General features: G+C 31.1%; 1 non-coding gene and 1 pseudogene across 1 annotated transcript; one reads left to right on the top strand and one right to left on the bottom strand.

Moving 5' to 3' along the window:
• Positions 1-279: 279 nt before the first annotated feature.
• On the bottom strand, positions 280-386 carry LOC126026675 (U6 spliceosomal RNA). Its single transcript, XR_007501899.1, has one exon. It is a non-coding gene; the product is annotated as a U6 spliceosomal RNA (small nuclear RNA).
• A 6,060-nt stretch (positions 387-6,446) lies between these two features.
• On the top strand, positions 6,447-6,570 carry LOC126026422 (uncharacterized; annotated as a pseudogene).
• The last annotated feature ends 205 nt before the right edge of the window (positions 6,571-6,775 follow it).

Below are 6,775 nucleotides of genomic sequence, written 5' to 3'. Positions count from 1 at the left end.
TTGGACGGACATAGGTTCGATTCCCAACATCTCATACAGTTCCGCAAGCCTGCCAGGGGCCATTTCTGAGCACAGAGCCAGGAGTAACCCCTGAATGCCGCCGTGTGTGACCCAAAAAACAACAAATAAATAAATAAATAAAATATATGATTTGTTTTAGAATCACCCATATCCTAATCTGGAAAATGTGACACATTATTTTACTTCTCTTACTCTTAATTCCTAAATAAATATACTCAAGTTTAATAAATATATATACAATACACTTGAAATACCCTTTAAAATATGGAACGCTTCACAAATTTGCATGTCATCCTTGCACAGGGGCCATGCTAATCTTCTCTGTATTGTTCCAATTTCAGTATATGTGCTGCCGAAGTGAGCATTGAAATACCCTTTAATAACTACTATATATTTTTAGCTTGAGAGTTAAAGAAAAAAGTAAACTACACACTTAATTTTTTAATTTATTTTTAATGTATTTATTATTTTTTGTGTTAGTCTCTCCCCACTACTTGTTATAATATCACTTTGGTGCTGTAAACAACATATTTTCTAATTTAGTGATTAATAAATACTCAGAGACAAATTGAGCAGTTAAACAGGTTTAATGTTCTTTTTAAAAGATGGTACGGTACAGCAGGTAGTTTCTTGTTTAACAGGTAGCCAGTAGGGACTGATCATTGTTATAGCATATGGTTCAATGACTACCACTAGAAGTAAATCCTAGCAGAGATAGAATCAGAAGTAACCTTTGAACATGGTCAACGGTGACCACCAAAATATAATAAATGCATTATGGCATAGGTAATATGGGTATAGTAGTATTAAAATTATAACTATATAAATTCACCTCAAAAAGGAACTTTTTTTAAAATTCTAAAACAAAATTCAATAATATTTAGAAACCTCAATCATGTAGGGGTCGGAGAGATAGCATGGAGGTAAGGCGTTTGCCTTTTATGCAGGAGGTCATCGATTCAAACCCCAGCATCCCATATGGTCCCCAGTGCATGCCAGGAGCAATTTCTGAGCATGGAGCCAGGAGTAACCCCTGAGCACTGCCGGGTGTGACCCAAAAATCACAAAAAATAAAAAAAGAAACCTCAATCATGTAAAACTTTTGGTCATAGACTCATGATGTAGAAGAGGAATGAAAATACAAAATAAGTACTGTTGAAGGTAAATCAATAGATGAGGTAAAGTTGTTAACTGTTTACCATTCCTGCTGTAACAAATGTAAAACATTGGGTGTTTTAAAAGGCAGTTATTTATTTTTTTAATAGTGGAGTTAAGGGTTTGAGATAGCTGAAAGTGTTGATTCATAATGAGCAGCTGGTTTGAGACTTCTATCTCTTTGTGTTCTAATCTTATCTTCAATGAATTTTACTTACTTTTATCCCTAAGCTCTTTGTTTAACAATAATAACCTTTTCCCAAAGAAGCCACATATTTTTAATGATGTTAGAAATTAAGTATACAAAGAAAACAAAAAATGTGGGGATACCATTTTTTCCTTTTGAAGAAGACCAAAAAAGTATGATATAATTAAGACATACAGCAGTAAGAAAAGATTATGTAGACTCATTAGTAAGCTCTGTCTATTTCTCTTTGTCTATTAAGTTCCACCCAAATCAAGGAATTCTGGGAATAGCTTTCTTAAACGTGTGTGATGGCATTTTAGCCCCCTGTCCCAAATAGTTCCTTCATTTTCAAAAAAGAAAAAGAAAAGAACCAATTCCTAGATAGATAGATGGTTGATAGATAGATAGGTATGTAGGTAGATAGGTAGATAGATAAGCAATAGATGACAGTCTATAAAAGCATTTTAGTGATCAAATTCTGCTTTTTGTTGTTTCAATTATTTTATAAAGTTTATCATTGTACTTTTTATACAGAATTCCTCTTTTATATCATGTTATTCATTCTGTCTCCATATTTAATAAAAATTAATTATATGAATGCTTTACCTTCATAATAAACATTATTTTAATTTATTATTATTATTATTATTATTATTATTACTACTACTTGGTGTTTTGGGCCACTCCAGTGAAGCTCAGGGGTTAATCCTGGCTATGATCTTAGAAATTTTTCCTGGCATGGGTTACCATATACGATGCTTGTGGATCAAACTGCTGTCAGGTTAGCGCATGCAAGGCAAAGGCCCTACCACTTGAGCCACCGCTCTGGCCCCATTTTTTAAGTTTTTATTATTATTATTATTATTATTATCATTATCATTATTATTTTGTTTTGGGGGCATAATCTGTGACACTCAGGAGTTACTCCTGGCTAATGCTCTCAGAAATCACTCCTGGTTCGAGGGACCACATAGGACTCTGGGGATCGAACTGAAGTCCGTCCTGGTTTGGCCTTGTGCAAGGCAAACTCCCTACCACTGTGCTATTGCTCCTGCCCCATTATTTTTAAAATGTACTTTCTAAATTGTACTCAGGAATGATGCGTATATTTAATATGTTAGGGCAAATATTGCAATTATAATTTACAGAAATATAAGTGTTTATTTCTGTTTGTAGGCCTTCTTGCAAGTGCTCAGGGTTTAATCAGTGATATCTCCTCTGGGATAATTCTTGTAGATACTCAGACGACCACGTGCAAATTCAGAATTCAAATTGCAGAGACAGCCATATGCAAGGCCAATGACTTAAGCTCTGCATATTCACTCAGTCCCTAAAATTTATATTTTTCTATTTATTTTAAAATCTAGTACATAAGCAAAATCATTTACAAATTTTTATTAAAATTGTTATGTATAATTTACAGATATAATAGCTATAGAACAATTGGTTAAGAAACAAATAAAATAAAATATCTACTTAAGTACTGAATAATTATAATTTAACCAAAATTTTTATAGTTTTATAGTCTGAAGACATTTAAGTTAGTCATACTGTTATGTACTAAAAAAAGAGAACTGTTAATCTTAGTTCTTTGGTCTTGTTAATATTTTTCCTGATTATTTATTTTTCTTGGGCCATTGATTCACTTTTGTATATAAGTGTTACTTCACATATCATGTGGTATAATTTAATGACTTGAGATAAGAATATTTTAATATGGAATTAAATTAGAATAATATATCTTACTAATATTCCTATAAAATTATGGCTATTTTATAAAACAATTATACTATAGCAGAATTTTACTTCTCTTTAAATGACAGTTTTTGCAACCATGGGGTGATGATAAAATGTTTGAATGAATGAAAATGATAGAAGAAATTTTCTACTCATTAAACTGCATGTTGTAAAACTATTTTCCATGATCTTCTTAAATTAACTGCTGAAGGAGAAAGCATATTAAGTTTTCTCAGATGAGTCATATATTTAGCATTTATTCATTTTAAATGGGAATAAGAATATAGGACTATATTTTGTAACCTAAATATATTTTGTCTCTTCCTGAGCTATGAAATGAGGATGTAATATTTGTGTAACTAAAGGTAAAATTCTTCTAAGAAATAATATTAAATCTGAAATAATTAAATTTCAATTAAAGAGTAGTAACTATTTGTATATTTAGTATATAATTTAAAGTCTATATCATTTGTAAATGTAATTACTGTATTTCTACTTATTTGCTTTTTAATAAATGATTATTTGACCAGAAAAATACATTTACAATGCACATTAAGTAGAATGGAAAGATTCATGGCTATAGTCACAAAAATAGCACTTTATGAATATCTTGATTATTCACATGCCAAAAATTGATAAAACTTGGATAAAGTTTACTAAATCCAATTTTAGTTTCATACTAATTTTTAATTTAACAACATAAGGACATACAATGTAAATTTAAAAAAATGTATCCAAGAACTATAAGTTAAAAAAATGTCACTAAAATATTCTGCTTGGGAATTGTTAAACTGAAAACATATAAGGTTCAGAGTGAAATTTTATGCTGAATAACACTAGTTTCCTCTCTTCTCTGATTTTGAGTTATGTCCCCATTCATGAAAAATTTATCTAGAACTAATTATATTAAACTATTTTATCATATTCCCTCAGAGATTTAGATCATTTTAATTTTTATCACATATAGATATAGCTATATGTATATAAAATGCCCATTGTGTTATATACACATATTCTTAATATGCAAATCAATATACTTACCATGTGACAATCAATATATCTAAATAAATTATATAATATATATTCACACCATCATATATATAATAGTCTTATTTGTATATAACTATTTTATTTATGGTATATACAGTTCTCTAAACCCATGAAGTAAAATGTTTGTTTATATGTTTTCCTACCCAGTTTATATGCTACTCCTAGCATTTAGTCAAAGACCTAAGAAAAAATTTCCCATACCCTGCAAGAAAATATTTAATATAATTCTTATTGAATAATGAAAGGGTGATGAGGATATGATGGCAGTATTCAGTAAATAGTTTTATAAATCATAGATGAAGTCTTGAGAGAGAGCACCAGAAATAAGTCAAATACAGCTATGTATGGTTTGATCTCTGACATCATATAGTTCCTTGCATTAGAAGATGCACCTCTAGGAGAATCTGGAGTACTGCAAAAGTGGTCCAGGCAATCCATAGCACCATATTCTTAGTCACAGTGCATCTTCCACCCTTCATCTTTAATCACAATCTGCCAGTAGGGATCTTCGAAACACAATTGGGAGAAGGAAACCATTGCTATCCCCAAGCATGTAAAGTGGCAAAAATTCTCTTTCACTTCTGTTCACTTATCTCTTTCAATTAGTTACTTCCTCATATATCTAAAATTACTTTCCAAAGGACTGTCATATATTATAAAATATTTGCTTGAGGGGCTGGGCGGTGGCGCTAGAGGTAAGGTGCCTGCCTTGTCTGCGCTAGCCTTGGATGGACAGCGGTTCGATCCCCCGGTTTCCCATACGGTCCCCCAAGCCAGGAGCGACTTCTGAGCGCATAGCCAGGAGTAACCCCTGAGCGTCACCGGGTGTGACCCAAAAACCAAAAACCAAAAAAAATATATATATATTTGCTTGATCAATAAATAAATACAGTTATGATAAGCTATTCCAGTCAAGAAAATTACTTCATATCAGGTTTAATATCCTCAAAACACAAAAGTAATACCATATTTTCTGAATTATAATAACATTGCATAAGGCTAATACTAAATTGATCTCACATTCAGCCTTATGAAAAGCTAGAGATTTGCCTACTGTACTATATATCTCAAAACCCACAAGAATTTTTAATAAGTTCATTTAAAATATATCTCATATGTAGATACAACTTTGTACTATTATGAACAATTTTCATGCTACCTTAAAAAAGTTGTTACTAACATTATCAGTGACTAATTTAACTAACGATAATTTTAATGATGAGTGCAAAGATCTTGGCAGAATGATTTTCCAATATATACATCAAAGGCAAACAAAGTCAGTTTCAATTCATCAACTCGATAAAAAGTAGAATTTATTCAATTTTATATTTATGTCTATATTCATGGATCATGAATAGTAAAATAAAATCAGGAGTCCTCTTCACTCAACTTTATGAACTTGGTATTATGCATATCAATAAGTTGTGAACTCTAAGAGTATCATTTTATATTCAGAGGAAAGTCTTTTGCAAAACAAATTAATGCTGAATTAAAAAAGATAAGTTATACTTCTAAAAGTAACCATTACTTGGTCATTATAAGACCAAGTAAAGAGCCTGAGAAAAATGACAGAAGATAATTCACTTGCCTTGTTTATGAAATCCTGGTTTAATTCATAACACCCTAAAGGGTTCCCTGAGTGTCACCAGGAGTCATTCCTGAGATAGAGAAAGGAGAAAGCATGGAGCATTGCGATATAAGCACAATGCCCTCCTCTCAAATCCAAAAGGACTAGACTATTTCAGAGAAAAAATACTAAAATCATGCATCTGAAGATATGAGAAATATTTCCTTATCAAAATATTATTTTATGTTTATGACTCCTGTTAATTTATGATTTAAGTGACAGATTTTGTGGTCATTGTAACATAAAGAAAACATCGAATGTAAGTACTTGTGAACATGATACATAATCTATCAAGTTTTTTTTACTAATTTTAATTTTATTTTTCTTAAGTATCTTTGATATTAAGTCCATTTCTTTTAAGAACACATTTAATAAATATGTACCTTGAGTAGCAAATAAAACGGCAGAAATTTTATTCTAACAAGAGATAAAAATAATATGATTTATGTAATGTGTAAGTAATGTAATTTATGTAATGCTTAAGTAATGTGTTAGGGAGAAATTCCTAAGGGATAGAGCTTGTACAAGACCTGTGTGTAGAAAGCCTGTCTAGAGTACAGTCCAGTGTGGGGTGGGGAGGATGGACACTTGGGATATTGGGATATTGGTGATGGAAATGTTGCACTGATAAAGGGTTATATATATATTTATTTTCAAAAAAAAAGAAAAGGCCTCCCAAGGCTTACCACAGGGGCTGTGTTCTTTACACTGACTGTATAGATAGAGGAGGTACAGTAAATGCACCCTCAAACCAGGCCCTTTGCCTGTTCTGTATTGTTAATGGGGGACAATAAAAAAAAGAAAAAAGAAAAGAGAAAAAAACAGACCTGTGTGAGGCCCCAGGTTCTTTTATTGTCACTGTTTGATCTCTCACAACAGAGCACAAGAGTGGAAATTATGAGTTTTATTATAAAATGAGATTTATAAATAATTTTTAAAGATCATATTCTTCTTTTCTATTTAAAATTTGAACTGATTTAGAAATAAGAATCTCAAAA

The sequence above is a fragment of the Suncus etruscus genome, chromosome 13 (genome assembly GCF_024139225.1).
Source record: "Suncus etruscus isolate mSunEtr1 chromosome 13, mSunEtr1.pri.cur, whole genome shotgun sequence".
NCBI lineage: Eukaryota > Metazoa > Chordata > Mammalia > Eulipotyphla > Soricidae > Suncus > Suncus etruscus.
The sequence above is the reverse complement of the archived record's forward strand: the minus strand, read 5'-3'. Positions and strand labels throughout refer to the sequence as shown.